The sequence below is a fragment of the Pogona vitticeps genome, chromosome 4, assembly GCF_051106095.1.
Source record: "Pogona vitticeps strain Pit_001003342236 chromosome 4, PviZW2.1, whole genome shotgun sequence".
Taxonomy (NCBI): domain Eukaryota; kingdom Metazoa; phylum Chordata; class Lepidosauria; order Squamata; family Agamidae; genus Pogona; species Pogona vitticeps.
In genome coordinates, this window is record NC_135786.1 from 114,716,015 (window position 1) to 114,732,123 (window position 16,109).

The following is a 16,109-nucleotide window of genomic DNA, read 5'->3' on the forward strand; positions in this document are numbered from 1 at the left end:
GATCATTTCCAATGCCATTTTAAAAACATCCTTCTTTCTTCACACTTTTGCACTGATACACCAATAGGATCATCTCAGGGAAATTCCTGTGGCTTATTTCTTCAGACCGCATGAGAGAATAATAACCTTTTATTTTTATTTTCCACGCTTTCTGGTTCTGTACCTTGTTTATCCCTTCATTTGGCCAAAACGAAAGGGTTTAATTAAACACAATTGAAGCCAAAGTGAACATTTCTCATTAACTGCAGGACAGGCAACCACCCAAATAAGCTATTCTTCACTTGGCTAAGACATTTTTCAAAAGCAAAGACCTCAGTATTCACAGCAAGCATAAGAATGATCTTTCATTCCAACAACAAGAAGAGTAGTTCTAATAAGAAACATTAGAGAAACAATTTCCTCTGTTCATATGCCTGGAATGGGAGGAGAATCTGGTTTAAGGTTGTAATATTGCTACTATATATGAGTTACTTCCAGACTCTTCAAGCCTGTGTTCTGAACACTAGGTATTTCCAAGTTACATATTTGCTTTCCACATTCTGCTGCTACTACAGATTGCTATGAGCAGTGACGATGATGATGATCATGATGTAGTTCTGTCTCTTTGGTTGACAAGGCATATAGCCAGAGTAGAGCCCTAGACTAACTAAGTTAAAGAATCCATCAAGCCTGTTGTTTAATCGTTAAGTCGTGTCCGACTCTTCGTGACCCCATGAACCAGAGCACTCCAGGCCCTCCTGTCTTCCACTGCCTCCTGTAGTTGGGTCAAATTCATGTTGGTCGCTTCAATGACACTGTCCAACCATCTCATCCTCTGTCGTCCCCTTCTCCTCTTGCCTTCACATTTTCCCAACATCAGGGTCTTTTCCATCGCTTTCCTCCCAAGAAGCAGGTGTCTTTAATTTTGTGGCTGCTGTCTCCATCTGCAATGATCACGGAGCCCAAGAAAGTAAAATCTGTCACTGCCTCCATATCTTCCCCCTTCTATTTGCCAGGAGGTGATGGGACCAGTGGCCATGATCTTGGTTGTCTTGATGTTGAGCTTCAGACCATTTTTTGCACTCTCCTCTTTCACGCTCATTAAGAGGTTCTTTAATTCCTCCTCACTTTCTGACATCAGAGTCATATCATCTGCATATCAGAGGTTGTTAATATTTCTTCTGGCAATCTTAATTCTGGCTTGGGATTCATCCAGTCCTGCCTTTCACATGATGTATTCTGCATATAATATACAGCCTTGTCGTACTCCTTTCCCAATTTTGAACCAATCAGTTGTTCCATATCCAGTTCTAACTGTTGCTTCCTGTCCCAAATATAGATTTTTCAGGAGATTATAAGGTGGTCAGGCACTCCCATTTCTTTAAGAACTTGCCATAGTTTGCTGTGGTCGACACAGTCAAAGGCTTTTGCATAGTCAATGAAGCAGAAGTAGATATTTTTCTAGAACTCTCTGGCTTTCTCCATAATCCAGCGCAGGTTAGCAATTTGGTCTCTAGTTCCTCTGCCCCTTCAAAATCTAGCTTGTACTTCTGGGAGTTCTTGGTCCACATATTGCTGAAGCCTGCCTTGGAGGATTTTGAGCATAAGCTTGCTAGCATGTGAAATTAGTACAACTGTACGCTATTTGGAGCATTCTTTGGCACTGCCCTTCTTTGGTATTGGGATGTAGATTGATCTTTTCCAATCCTCTGGCCACTGTTGCGTTTTCCAAACTTGCTGGCATATTGAGTGTAGCACCTTCACAGCATCATCTTTTAAGGTTTTAAATAGTTCAACTGGAATGCTATCACTGGCCTTGTTGCTAGCCATGCTTTCTAAGGCCCACTTGACTTCACTCTCCAGGATGTCTGGCTCAAGGTCAGCAACCACACTATCTGTGTTGTCAGGGATATCCAAATCTTTCTGGTATGATTCCTCTGTGTATTCTTGCCACCTCTTCTTGATGTCTTCTGCTTCTGTGAGGTCCCTACCATTTTTGTCCTCTATCATCTCTATCTTTGCACAAAAGGTTCCTTTAATATCTCCAATTTTCTTGAACAGGTCTCTGGTTTTTCCTTTTCTGTTATTTTCCTCTATTTCTTTGCACTGTTCATTTAAGAAGGCCCTCTTGTCTCTCCTTGCTCCTCTTTGGAAGTCTGCTTTCAGTTTTCTGCAACTTTCCCTATCACCCTTGCATTTTGTTTCCCTTCCCTTCTCTGCTATTTGTAAGGCCTCGTTGGACAGCCACTTTACTTTCTTGCATTTCCTTTTCTTTGGGATTGTTTTTATTGCTGCCTCCTGTACAATGTTACAAGCCTCCATCATAGTTCTTCAGGCACTCTGTTCACCAAATTGAGTTCCTTAAATATGTTCTTCACTTCCACTGTGTATTCATAAGTGATTTGGTTTAGATTATACCTGACTAGCTCAGTGGTTTTTCCTACTTTCTTCACTTTAATCCTGAGTTTTGCTATAAGAAGCTGATGATCAGAGCCACAATCAGCTCCGGGTCTTGTTTTTGCTGACTGTATAGAGCAGCTCCATCTTTGGCTGCAGAGAATATAATCAATCTGATTTTGGTATTGCCCATCTGGTGATGTCCATGTGTAGAGTCGTCTCTTGTGTTGTTGGAAAAGAGTGTTTGTGATGACCAGCTTGTTCTCTTGACAAAACTCTATTAGCCTTTGCCCTGCTTCGTTTTGAACTCCAAGGCCAAACTTTCCTATTGTTCCTTTTATCTCTTGACTCTGTACTTTAGCATTCCAGTCCCCTATAATGAGAAGAACATCTTTCTTTGGTGTCAGTTCTAGAAGGTGTTGTAAGTCTTCATAGAATTGGTCAATTTCAGTCTCCTTAGCATTGGTGGTTGGTTAACCTGGATTACTGTGATGTTGAAAAGTCTGCCTTGGATTCGTATTGAAATCATTCTATCATTTTGAGATTCTGTCGTAATACAGCTTTTCCCATTCTTTTGTTGACTATAAGGGCTACTCAGTTTCTTCTACGGGAAACACAATCAGGAAGTCTGTCCAAACACTCACTCACACTGACAGTGGCTGACTCCAACTCTCTCCTCCTGTGGCTTCTGACTGCACAGTAGGAAGAAATGTCACATGCTTTCTCTCAGCCACTCAACTTATTCACTTGCATGCTCTCATCGTGTGCAGAAACACCAGTTATTTGCTATCAAACAGTTATTTTCATGACTGATTTTATACTTTTGTTTGTTTTTAATGGAGGTGGTAGGTTAAGAAAGCTAAGTTTTATACAAACAAGCAAGGGAAATTAAGATGTTGTCCTGTGTTTCCTTTTCTCTCTTGCTTTCATTAATTCTTTCTATTCTAACTGCAAAAGATCATAACATTTCTTTAAGTCTTCATGGACCGCCTGTGAGGACATTGAGGCCCCCTAGGAGTCCATGGGCCACATGTTAAGAGCCACTGTTCTAAACTATAATAATATAATTATGTGACATCAAGTTGGTTCCAAAGTAATGGGGACTCTTTCCAGGGTTTTCTAACTACAAAGTACTCTGAAGTGGTTCCCCCCTTTCCTTCTTCTGGCGGTGCTCCAGGACTTTTCAGCTTGTTCAAGGCTACACAACTTGGCTCTTCTCCCAGGAGTGCACAGCGGGGAACGGAGTTCTCAACCAGTCTAACTTGCTGAGCCACTCACCCAACTTTCTAGACTGAATTTGTAGAGTGCCCATTTGTGCATTGTCAGAAAAAAAAACTTTACAAGGTGTGAAAAATGAACAAATTTTCATAAAATGTATGTATGTTAAATAATCCAGCTAGATGTCCATTTAAAGCTGAGTACTATAATCTACACAGAAAGACAGTATATCTCATCATAATAGGGAGGACTATGAGCAGATGACCTGTGTGGTTGCTCAGTCTGTTCTCCAAGCGCCAGCTCTGAATGTGCAATTTCAGAACTTCAGCTATTGTTTCTTATTATTTTTCTTCATCATTAAACCATACTTGGACTAAAAATTCTTCAGACAGAACACTACTTTCTGTAAAGCAGGCCACTCTCTGGATTTAATAAAGCGTTTGTGGTATATTTTCCCAAAAGGACAGAGAAAAATACATACCTCTGAACTATAGGCTGTGATGTGACGTTAAGAACTACTACTGTATTTGGAATATGTGAAGTAGCAGAAGTACTTGCTAATCTGTTCTAGCATATTGGGCCAAAAACAAAAAGCAAAAAAAGATGACAAAAATGTTGTGGCACCTTAAAGACCAACTGCTTTGTTTTAATGTGAGCTTTTGTGGACAAGTCCACTTCCTCAGATGTAAGATTCAGAAGCAAATCTAGCTAAAGTACCATTTTGAATGCATGGCCAAAATCATCATCCGGTAGAGAGTGAGAGAGCATTTCATTTACCTCAGAAGAGATCAGCAGAAAGGTAACAAATTTATTGGACAAGTATCTGGTTCTCAGGCAAGCAAAGCCTCAAACGCCTTCTCTTTACAGAGCAAAGAGACAAGCTGAGTATTTAAACAGGCTAAGTAAATGCGAAGTCTATTTTTGTTTGCTTTTCAACAGCAGTGTATTGTCATGGAACATCATGTTTGAAACAGAGCTTGTTTTCTGTTCCTTAACTCCTGCTGCAAAAAAGACAGAGTTCAGTGCATGCAACAATTTTAGGCCTCTCCTCCTGTTCTTCCTCTTGTCTCAAGGGGCATGAAAGCTGCTGACCAAACACAGAAATCAGAGATGATTACACCCTGCTGGAAACCCAATGTGCTTCCATCTGGCTGACCTCATTGCCTGAGCCTTACATAAGCAACTGGCCTTGCTCCAGATCTTTAACCAAACTGCTGTCTTGTGGCAAAATGCTGAGCTGGAATAACTATATGCGCCACCAAAGCACCAGACCTCCCTTCCTAGGCTTCCCCACTGCACAGGAGACTTGTACAGAAGATAACAATCTAAAACACAGAACGGTTCTTCGTCTAGGCCAACCCTAGCATTAAGGAGAGTGAAGCAAGCACCTCAGGTGGCAGCAACAGCTGTGGGAAACCCAATGGTCAAATGCTATTCTCTCTTGCAGGATAGACCTGGCCCCCCTAAGCCTGCTGCCCTCCGGTATAGTGGAGGACTTTCACCCTTTGCCAGCATGAAATGATATTCAACAGCCAATCAAATTTGCTTATGTCATTGGGGAAAGAGACAGTGACACCTTTACCTTTTCCCTTACCTCAGAAACAGCAAAACGTATCAGGCTGTCTCTGTTACTCTCTCAAGAAGGACATCCATGCTTTCCTATTACCTTTCTATCAGCAGGAGGTCAATTGTGTACCTCAGGGAGGTACCAGATCCCACCTATTCACCCAGAACCACATCCAGTTCTGTGAATGTACATTCGAGATGGTAAGGAATTGCTTTTGTCACATAATCTTAGGAGTCTTTCTTTCATATAAAGCTGCTGCTTTGCCCACTGGAGAGCTGAACTGTTTAAGACAATGATCACATCTCCTCCAAATCTGAACATACTATTTTATTTACTTTCAGAGCTGAGTAGGATCAGACCTACTCAGGATTTCCAACTAGGGATGGGAAAGAAAACTCTGCCTAAAATGTGATGAGACATTGAGCTGTATGATTTTTGACTGCACGGACCAACGATCTGACTTAATGCAAGACAGCTTCTTCTATCCCTCTTCACGAGCCTAAGACTTTTACTACTATGACACTCATTCTTATTTTACAGAGCCACATGACACTCAAAAGCAGCATTTAGTCTACTTATCTACCTGTCAGATGCCAGACTTCCCAGCTGTTTATAGGAGAGCTCAGTAAGTTTGCAGTGAGCTACAATTTTGCTGCTTGAGGGGCAAGTGAAGTAGAAAGAGAATGAAGAAACATGGGGGAGAGACGCCTACTAATGCTCAGGTGGAAGAGAAGGAGGATAGAAGGCCTGTAAAGCCACTGGATATGATATGCCCTTTTCACCTTTCTATCTCCAAGGGAAACAGAGCCTTGCCAGTCACAATACAGAAAGACTGTTCTCTTCTTCTTGGCAAGCAGGTTGCTACCTAATAGGGCAAGCAATGATGACCTCAGCTATCTTTGTCTTTTGTTCCTGTTCCTGTTTCATTAAGGGAAAGGGGATAAACTTTCCGTCTTTTGTCTGAAGCAAGCTCCATTTGTGGAAGGAGCCAAGTTCTGAACAGAGCCACCTCTCACAGACAGCACGGGGCTCTCTTGTGGACTGGCCATCGTTGCGCTTGTGATTCCCTCCACGGTAGAGGTGCCGCCTTTAGTAATGACTGCTTATATAATGGCTACAAAAGAGCTGCTGATAGACAGAGAGAAAAAAAGCCCAGGAAGAGATCTGAGGGGAAGTACAAAGGCCCATAATGATGACAAAGATCTTCTGAACTGCAAAACAAGAGAACCAGAGAATTTGCCATTATTTGATATAGTGGAAGTCAACTTGACCCAGTCAAAGAGTAGGAATTCCAAGGTACTGTAGTTTAATGCTTGTACACCCAAATGTGTTGCACATGAAGACTATTCTGTAAGCCAGCAATAGCAATAGCATGGGCATTTTATTTTACTGAAGTACTATGTTTGTTCAAGCAACATATAGAAAGTGAGGCTGCCCGTCACATATCTCCCCCCTTATTTTCCTCTGCTTGGGTGGAGAAGTTCTCTGTCTTCAGGAAAGGAAACCAAAATAATAGCATTATAACTCACGTATATTATACAGTATACATATTATAAACCCTTCCACAATACATACACAGCACTTTATACAAACTTGTTGACTTTTACAATTCTATCCCACATTTCACCTATCTTATTAAACTTTATTAAATAATTTTAACATATTTATTTATTAATATTTATATTTCTCATTCAGCTCCATTTTCATGTTCTTTAATAGTATCATTCTATATCAATATAACATATTGATATGTATATTTAAATTTCAAACCATTTAATCATATTACCTTTATTATCATTAGCCAGTCCTAAATTAGTTTATGTATAAAATAATATTTAATCGTGGTCCGTTCATCTCTTCTTTTCCTCCTGAAGAATCTCATCATCACAAGCTTGTTGATGTACTTTTCTAACCAGCCACCAAACACCAGGTTAGGGGAATCTGGAACTTGTTATATATAAACAGTTCTTTTCTCCCTCCATGGTTTTCTTTGGAACAACAATCTTTTAGGGTAGGACAGATGATCAAGATTTTGAATCTTCCATTTCCTATGCTGAGATCAATCTCTCAGCTTCTCCGATCTCACACTCTCTAGTGCTGCTGCCAGGACTAGCACTGCTGCCAGGAATGTCACCATCAGTCTCTTTGTAACTGTGTGAATTCTCCCCAAAGACAATTTAAACTTAGGATTTGTTAACACTGGAGCTGTTGACCCTGCCATTTTGACCACAGCAAATGACATAATCACTTTTTCCTTTTAAGGCTCTCTGTTTCGCTTTTCAATAGCTGCAGATTTTGTAATGCAAAGCAATTTCTTCCGAAGTAGAGCCTTGCCAATACTAGATGGTTGGTGATTCTGGTAACTCTCATGGCTTGAAGGCCTTTTCCAGAACTCTCACATAGCCAATATCTCTATCTCTTTCCCTTTCTATTCTGGTACTGTTTGTATTTTGTAATACTATTGATGTAAAGTTTGTACTTAATTCTGAAATGAACTCAGCCTGAAACCTAACTTACCATAGGTGTTTACTAAGGCATTAGCTACTTTATTGGATTCTATATTACTGCCCACTTCTCTGTTTGAATCTGATTGTGAATACACGGATACATTTATGTCTAAGAGAGGTTTGTTATACTAATTTTTTCCTTTGGACTTCTTCAATAATGTTTCTCCTTTTTCCACTTTCTCTATCTCAACACCATCAATTAGAGGTTTATTACTGATTTTTCCACACTCTACATTTCTTACTTTGCAGTCCTTATTGATCTGTTCATGAGGGCAAACAATTGTTTCCCTTTATAACATTCCTTGCTCTTTATCACAATTTCTCCTTTTCTGTGCACTAGATTCATCACAACTGCCTATTAATTTTGCCTTTGGATTGCTCTCAAATCTATTATTCACCACTACCACAGACATCTTAAACATCTCAGAAGCATAACTTTTCTCTTTTAATTTATTTCTATTTTTGTTCATATCTAATCTTTCCCTTCTTTGTCCAAATTTAAAATATTTATTTTGATCTAACTTACGCTTAGGAACACACCATGCTTTCAATATATAAGTCCTTTTACTAAAACAGAAATTCCTTCTTACTGTATCTTATTTTGGGTTGTTTTATCACTGTTTTGTATGAGGTAATTAGCTTTAATTTCCTCTGACTTCTCAGTTGGAATTGTTACTGTTGGTGATTTCTTCCCTGTCTATTATGAGGTTGCTTTAGAGTCTCCCTGTATTATCTGTCCTGCACTAGGATACATTTATCGGGGTTCTCTGGTGTCAATTCTTCTGAATGTGGGTGCACTAATTCAAACAGGGACTTAAGACTTTCATCTTTCTGTTCCTCTGCTATCTCTGTTGGGGTCTAATTTTCAAAGATATACAATCTGCTTTCTGTTACTGGTTGACAATGGCACAGCATTCTCTAGAGTGCTCTCTCCACACTGCTCTATACAGTATTTAAGTCTCATCTGGGTTCTGAGTGTGAGTGGTGACATATACGCTTTGCACATGCCTAGCCAGGTCATTTCCTATCAAGCATGATGCTGTACTATCCTGTGTATGCCATCTGTATTCATAAGGAATATTATGTGGCACAATTCTTAGTCATGCAGTTTCTTGTGTCTTAAAGAACCAACTTTCTAAATGTGTTAACCATGTAAGTATGATAAACAATTCTCTTTTGGAAACCCACAATACTATGCCGGTAAAGTGGGAATCAACCTCCTTCCAGCCCTCCCTGACTGTTAACTCTCTCTCTCTCTCTCTCTCTCTCTCAACTGAAAACTCTTCCTCTCAGACTCCTTTTTCCTTCCCTTGAACCCACCTGGCGAGTCCTGATTGGATACAGCCCGGCCAATCAGCTTCTCCTTGCTGACACTGAGTGAGGCTGCCCATCACAACCCACATGTTATTATGTACACCATCATACATTGGCCCTGTAGAAATATCAAGGTGTGTAAAGTATGTCTTGCAGGATTAGTATTTCTTTACCACTTTAAAAGAAAAGAAGGAAGGCATTATCATAAACTGAGAGCTGATAAAATAGGTGCTCAGTGAAACTGCAGCTAAGGACAGACTGGAACTGTGGAGTTTCTCACCCATACTCTTCCACAGTGCTGGGCATTTTGTTGCATCAGATGCTGAGGAAGAAAAAGACCCAAGCAAAGCCAAGTTGTTTTGTAGTTTTTGAATAAGTAGCCATGTTAGTCTGTGCAAGCTTATCATGAAAAAAAAAATCCAAGAAGCAGAAGTGTTGTAGCACCTTCAAGACTGCTATATTTTAATGTGAGCTTTCGTGGATCAAAACCCACTTCCTCAGACACTCCTCAGATATATCTGAAGAAGTGGACTTGAGCTATAAAATCTCACATTAAAATATAGCAGCTAGTCTGTAATGTTTCTGTTTATTGTTTTATTTTTTATTTTTTGTTCATTTGACACTTTTGTATCTGGCAGGGAAACTCATATAAAGGCCTCTCTCCCTCTTCGTAGTAAAAAAAAATCAACAACAGTAATTGATAAACATTCAGTGATATTAAAGAACAGTAAGCTGTTTTATAACAATGTTTGCAATCATGGAGGATCAAATTTTCCTAATACTTTGATCTCAGCCAATGTAATGGTGATGTCCATCTGCTATACACCACCAGTAGCAGAGTCACACTGGAGTAAGTTTTGTTCCTCTGCTTCTACCATAACTGAGACAGGATTGAAATATACAAACTTTAAGACCTCATCTGTTTTTCCTCTTTATTTCTTTCTCTTTTGGTCTCAACTCTTTACCCCTTTCTCTTCCCCCTCCCTTCCTTTTGCAGCATCTTGCTTGGTAAAAAGGACTAATAACTTTGAAAGCTTGCATACGATTTCTTCAAAGGGACGTGGTGGCGCTGCAGGCTAAACCGCAGAAGCCTGTGCTGCAGGATCAGAAGACCAAGCAGTCGTAAGATCAAATCCACGCGACGGAGTGAGCGCCCGTCGCTTGTCCCAGCTCCCGCCAACCTAGCGTGCAAATGCAAGTACTGTAGATAAATAGGGACCACGTTGGTGGGAAGGTAACAGCGTTCCGTGTCTAAGTCGCACTGGCCATGTGACCACGGAAGATTGTCTTCAGACAAACACTGGCTCTGTGGCTTGGAAACGGGGATGAGCACTGCCCCCTAGAGTCGAACACGACTGGACAAAAATTGTCAAGGGGAACCTTTACCTTTACCTTTTTACACGATTTGGTGCTTTCCTTTTTTGTTCAGCCTAATAAGAGTATTATCTTAATACGGATTTGTACTTTGCTTAATGGTCAGTATGGCAGTGTCTGTGTTCTGAATTACTTTCATTACACTAACATAATCTGGCTGAGGCAGGTGCCTCACTCTACCTAATGGTAGAGCCAGCCTTATCTCAATACACCATACTAGCCCTTAAGGCTGGTCCCACCTGTGCAAGGAACTCTTGTATAATGAAGCAAAGTATGCTGCTTGTGTAATATAATATAATCTTAGAATTGCAGAGCTGGAGAAGAATCTATGGATCATCAGGTTCAGCCACTGTCAAGGAGTCCCAGTGGGGAATCAAACTCCCAACCAGATGCCTAAACCACTAAGCAGCATACCACTTCATAGTGCTTTAAGCACTCTATGGGTGGTTTGGAAGTTGATTATGCAGACTACACACTGCCCACTCCCCAGTGTGGGTACTCATTTTACCAATCTTGGAAGGATGGAAGGCTGAGTTAACTTTCAGCTGGCTATCTGAATCGGTTCGGATTGAATACAGGTCCTGAGCAGCATACTGCAGTTTAACCACTGCACTACGAGGCTCCAAATAGACATCTTCTCATTCACTTCCCTGTAAGCCCTCCACAGCTCTTCTCCCTCTCTAATTGTCAACATCTTCCCTGTGCATCAGGTGTTACTTCTTTGGTAACAACCATGGGAATAAGGTGACAAAAAGCAAGAGATGACAGAACCCTTGAAGAGTGAATATCAGCAGATGCAGCTTGTCCAGAAGGAAAGTTGTGTCTGTCAGAAATACATCTTCCAACCAAGTGTGAAAGCATCCACAAACTCTGCCTTACTATTCTGCCTCTGTCACCACCCTTAGGAGAAGACGACGATCTGAATCTGCAGAATATAGCCATTTACTTCCTCTTTACAATCAAAACTGAAGGGTCTCAAATGCAGCTCTAGAGAGGAGAGGAATGGTGAGGGTACCTATTACTGTCTCTGTAGTGATTTCAATCAGACTTCAAACAAGTTACATTTTCGGGAGATAGCATCCAGAATTCTTAAACTGGGAAAGTGCATTTTTGGAAATCAGGTTTTGGAGGAATCCCTTCTTAAGTCCTAAAGAACAATTACAAAACAAATTAAACTAATTTGCAAATTAAGTGAGGTGAGTAAAGGTCCTACATGCACACAAACACTTTCAGCTATTAAGGAATTCCCTCTACTAATACTGGATTATCTGTAGTGTCTGCTATTTAAGACTTCATGCTGTCTGCAATCACTTTTTCAAAATCTAAGAAGACATTGCCTCACTCTCTAGTTACATCAAGTGTTTACCCAAAGTGACCTCATGAAATGGAAATATTGCCCAGTTCTGATAAAGATAGTTGTACCCAGTACTACAGGAGGATCCCTCTGTGATGTCCATTCAATCTCACCAGGAACCTGAACACAATGTATAGCCAGCTCTCTTTCCTACTGACATACAGTACATGCCTTTCTGAAGAGGCCTATATAATTGGAGCACAGGGGGTCATAGTTCATCACTTCACATAATAAGATCTTTGGTGCTGTAAAAATCTATAACATATTGAGAAAACTGCAGGCACACAGTTATCATGATCCCCATTCTGCCTACAAGTCAGTTCAGTTACTTGAATGTTCTCTGGAAATATTTTTGTCAAAAGCTAGTTTTCGACTGTCCCTAAACAGAGGGAAAGATGGGTCCTAATCACATGTCTTTTCCCCCTTAATGTCTATTGAATTTCGCTTGTTTAAAGTGTAGTTTGTTTTAAAAGTACAATGGCTGAAATCCAGAAGTAAATTGTGATGAGAGTAGGCCCACTGAATCAGTGGGGATTTGGTGAGTCATCTTCTCCATAACTTGAATTAATTCAGTGGGCCTCTATTCACTGCTTAATACTGGATTTTAGCTGAAGAAACAGAAGGCCCTCAGTTTCATTTGAGCACTGAGCTCCCTGTGAGTAAAGTATTTCGTGAAAATGTTAATATGTAACTGTCTTAAGGATCCATTATTAATCTTCCCAAAGAAACAGTTTTGGAGCCCCCTAACCAATGAGTCATCCACATTCTTCATTCCTGTGTGGAGAAGGTGGCACTCCCTGACTGGCAATGCCAATTAAGCTATAGAGCCTGACCTTACCTGAGGACGCTGGACTCTTCTGAACCCACTTTAGTATCTGGAGAACATGTTGGTCCCCAAGGACACAAATTTAAGTGCTAAAGGAGAATTAATTCTTGATTCTTATATTAAATTGTTTGCCTGATTAATGCTTCTTCATATCTTTCTGTATTCTATAACCTGTCACCCAGTTTCCATTGACCACTGTCCTAGTGTCCTTAGCACAGGACAGGGTCACAGATATCTGAGGGAAGGAACTTGTGACAGTATTCCATCCTGTCCTGTCTACATGATTAGATTGATGTAGACCATCACTGTACCTGTCCCATTTTGTAACTTTTGCAATGTAACTTGCTGATTGGTGGGATTGCTACCCCCACTCTCCTGCTAAGAATATTATAAAAGCAGTGTGCAAACTCTGTATCTTTGTACTCCCAGCTTACCGGGGTATGACCTACCAGTTGGTAATAAATGATTATTGCTGCCTCACTTGCTCTTTTATTATTTTAGCTCCAAGAAATCCTCACCAAAGTAATAAACCTCTGTGTTTTATTTAAGGTCCACCCACAACAGTAAGTCACATGTGCCATAAACTATTGTAATTCATTATGGTTTTCTTCAAGTTAAGTGACAGAGGGCAGGCATCAGCATCAAGGAAAGAAATGTATGCACTTGGGTATCGAATCCACTTTCAGTGGTATATGCAACAGAGAGGACTGGCCCTAACATTTGGCAGAATGAAGCAATTGCCTCACCCAACTATTCCTCTTGATTTCCTTGGCCATTTACTTTGATGAAGGATAAATCTTTCTGTAGCATATAGATAGTCATCTACCGCTGAACTAGTCCATTGCTCTCAGAGGTGAAAGAAGACACTGGTCTGTTATCAATGCTGAAGTAAAGTAATGAATACTTTTGAGCCATTTCGAATAACAGTCTGACAAAATGTATCAGGCCTATTAATCATCCAAGAGGTTTCCAACACAGTTCTGTTCATTCCTTCCTAGGAAAAAGAAGCTATGAAGCAGTAGAGCCTTTTGAATGGCTAGATCTCTGATGAGGGCAATATGCACATTACAGAGCTGGAGATCAGGATACTGAAGTGGAGGAATAAAGGAGAAAGGGAGAAAAGCAGAAAGAAAAACAATGGTAACTAAAATTTTGAAAAGGCACTTTCCTTTAATTGGAGAGTGGCTAGATGAGCTGATGTTTTGCATACAGAAAATCCTAGCTTTGCTACCTTACTAGCAGAGCAACTTTAGTTAGAATTGTTGTTGTTTAATTGTTTAGTCGTGTCCGACTCTTCGTGACCCCATGGACCAGAGCACGCCAGGTCCTCCTGTCTTCCACTGCCTCCCGGAGTTGGGTCAAATTCATGTTGGTCGCTTCAGTGACACTGTCCAACCATCTCGTCCTCTGTCCTCCCCTTCTCCTCTTGCCTCCACACTTTCCCAACATCAGGGTCTTTTCCAGGGAGTCTTCTCTTCTCATGAGATGGCCAAAGTACTGGAGCCTCAGCTTCAGGATCTGTCCTTCCAGTGAGCACTCAGGGTTGATTTCCTTCAAAATGGATAGGTTTGTTCTCCTTGCAGTTCAGGGGACTCTCAAGAGCCCTGGATTAATTAGAATACCTCTGTTCAAATGTAAATAAATGCATGCTCCAATCATATTAGATGGCATGGAGCCAAAAATAAATAATAATAAAAAATAGGGAGGGAGAAACTTCAAAAAAGAGCAGCAGTGAACTTCAAGGCAGGTGTCAATGTAGATTTTGTTACTGTAATTTCAACAAATATTTTCACCAGGAACAACAAAAGCCAATTCTTTCCTTACATCAAAATGTACTTCTGTGGAGTTTTAGCAGAGATGGCAATAAATGCTCTGTTGACACCTGCTTGTGTTTCTTTTTGTGATGGATAGCACCAGTGTCCACTCTCTCTCTCTCTGACTCTTTGGCTCAGGCAGTCCCAGCTTATGAAAAGTTGTGAAGGGAAAGTTGAAGAGAAGGGGAAAGAATAAGAATTTGTCTCAATGTTCTCAAAGTCACAGAAGGATGTTTTGAGAGTTTGACTGTTGTGGTAGTAAGAGGTGGTTATCTTAGTGAGTTTCAGCATGGTGTAAAAGTTCAGACAAATCCTTTTTGCTCAGTGCTTATACACATAGCTGTGTGAGAAGCTGTACATTTGACTTGTAAAAGTATACTCTTGTGCCTAGCTGTAAGTGCACCCTTCAGAATGAAATCTCCTATATGTGAGGGCAGGCAAACCCACTCCAAATCAAAATATATATTCAGAGCACTTCTGAACTTAGAGAAACAGAACCACATGCTGTAAGAAAAGAATTAGTTCTGCATAAAACTGAAGTGATTTAGTGCCATGAATGCAAAATCAAATGACTTACCCTTCACTGTTTCCATAATATTAATTACAAAGCTTGAGTCTCATGAACAAGCATCTGGCCTTTTAATCTATGTCTCATGAATATGCTGTTGAGATTCTTAAGCCTTACAAAATAATTGCTACCCATCCTCTCTCTCATCTGGATGAATGGCACCCAGGCCCTTGTGGGGCAAAAAAGGTGAAGAATTTGGTTCATGAACTGCTTATTCACTTTTTCGAAGAACCAAGGGGAGGGGGAAAGTATTTCCTCCCTTCTTCAAAACAGCAGTGACTCTCTGTGTGTGTGCGCGTCTGTGAATGAGTGAATGTGTAAGTGTGTGTGAGTGTGTATGAGTGAGTGAGTGTGTGATTGTGCACACATGTGCTGTGATTTCACAAGAGCTTGGTAATGTCTGGTCAAGACTGCAACTTCTTCCCTCAACTTCAGCGAGGCATTGGAAAGAGGCAACACGGGAGCAGTAAATCCTGCAGAGATTAACATGTCTTCTCGGCTGATGGAGACATTGCTTCCCCGAAGCTTTGATCATTTCTATTAATAGACCATAACTAGGGTGTCACATGAAATAATGTCATCCTTGCCATTGTCTTGTATGCCTGGCCCACATTTTAGGGAATTTCTAGCCTATAATGTCCCCAGTGAATCGAGGGGAGCTACCACTGGGACCTCCTGCCTGAAAACATGCCATCTAGTTGATGGTTTGTGTGTCTATCATAAAGATACAGTAATGATAAAGGAGGAAAGGTGGGTTTGACCTTTTGCATGAATTCATTCTAGCAGTTCTTTTTTATTTTGAAAAAACATTAACACCCACCATGCAAAAGATGTGTCAAGACCCAAGTGTGACAGCTAGCATGTGTGTATTTTTGTGCAGTGGGGGGGAGGAAGTATTACACCAGTACAGGAAAAATCCTTTTCAGCTTGAAAACAATTTTAAAAGTTGGATAGCTGTCACGAAAATATGTTTAATAAAATTTCAAAGTTTATTTAAAAAGCAGGGAGGGTCATCAGACCATAACTCCCTCTGCCTTCTTCCAGCCAAAACTGGTTACTATACTAAGAATGTACAGTATGCCATCATCTCAGACTATGACCAAATGGGCAAAACATCAGAGCTGACTCACTGACGTTGTAACCTCTACCCCATAAAGAACAAATTACAGCCTCATTACTAGTTAGTCTGAA

General features: G+C 40.5%; 1 long non-coding RNA gene across 2 annotated transcripts in view; it reads left to right on the forward strand.

The window, feature by feature from the left end:
* LOC140706746 (uncharacterized) overlaps nucleotides 1–16,109 on the forward strand; it is a 66,269-nt gene that overhangs the window by 14,699 nt on the left and 35,461 nt on the right. The window contains exons 1-2 of one of the 2 annotated variants that reach the window (XR_012086592.2): nucleotides 1,111–6,457; nucleotides 13,535–13,676. This is a non-coding gene — a long non-coding RNA (uncharacterized LOC140706746). Of the gene's footprint in view, nucleotides 1–1,110; nucleotides 6,458–13,534; nucleotides 13,677–16,109 lie in introns of those variants that run through there. The other variant, XR_012086591.2, reaches the window with a different exon arrangement.